Source organism: Silene latifolia, chromosome 4 (assembly GCF_048544455.1).
Source record: "Silene latifolia isolate original U9 population chromosome 4, ASM4854445v1, whole genome shotgun sequence".
Lineage (NCBI taxonomy): Eukaryota > Viridiplantae > Streptophyta > Magnoliopsida > Caryophyllales > Caryophyllaceae > Silene > Silene latifolia.
The window spans coordinates 86,913,685-86,914,481 of NC_133529.1; the positions used below are offsets into that span (position 1 = coordinate 86,913,685).

The window sequence follows — 797 nt, forward strand, 5'->3', positions numbered from 1 at the left end:
ATGGAAACATTTTGTGATTATTGTGAAGCTATCTCTCAAACGGGCGTGACTCAAGACCAAATTAGATGGGTCTTATTTCCTTTTTCGTTAATCGGCACCGCAAAGCAATGGTTGAAGGGCCTTGATAAGGCCACTCTTGGAATAGATTCTTGGAAGAAGTTAGCTCTCGCTTTCTACAAAAAATTCTACCCACCGGAAAAGACTAATATGCTAAGAGCTCAAATTACGGGTTTTAAGCAAAGGGATGAAGAATCTTTGTATGAAGCTTGGGAGCGGTTCAAAGGTATTTGTCGCTCATGTCCTCACCATGGACTTAGCGAATGGTTTTTAGTGCAACAATTTTGGAATGGTTTATATGAAGATTCAAGGAACATTCTCAATATGGGATCAAATGGAATGTTCACCGAAGTTGATGACAATCAAACATGGAACAAGATTGAGGAAATGGCGGTCCATAATTCGCAATATAGTAGGCCTCGCAAGGCTACTAGAGGAAAGTATGAAGTGGACACCGTTACTCAATTGGGTGCTCAACTTAGTGCTCACATTGACACTATCAACTTGAAGTTTGAACAAGCTATGGCTAGACTTGAGGAAAGCTCAAAATCATCAAAGCATCATGTCAATGCCTTGACGGCATCCTCATCAATCCCAAGCGGGATATGTGAGAATTGTGGAACCTTAGGTCATGATCAAAGTGAATGTAGGGGAACAACCGAGCAAGTCAATGCTTTCCAAGCTTACAAAAGCGGTACCCCTTATTCAAATTTTTACAATGAAAACACCAAGTTCCATCC

The 797-nt window shown here is 40.9% G+C and overlaps 1 non-coding gene across 1 annotated transcript; it reads right to left on the minus strand.

Moving 5' to 3' along the window:
• Positions 1-207: 207 nt before the first annotated feature.
• Positions 208-314, minus strand: LOC141654254 (small nucleolar RNA R71). Its single transcript, XR_012547816.1, has one exon. It is a non-coding gene; the product is annotated as a small nucleolar RNA R71 (small nucleolar RNA).
• Between the last annotated feature and the right edge of the window lie 483 nt (positions 315-797).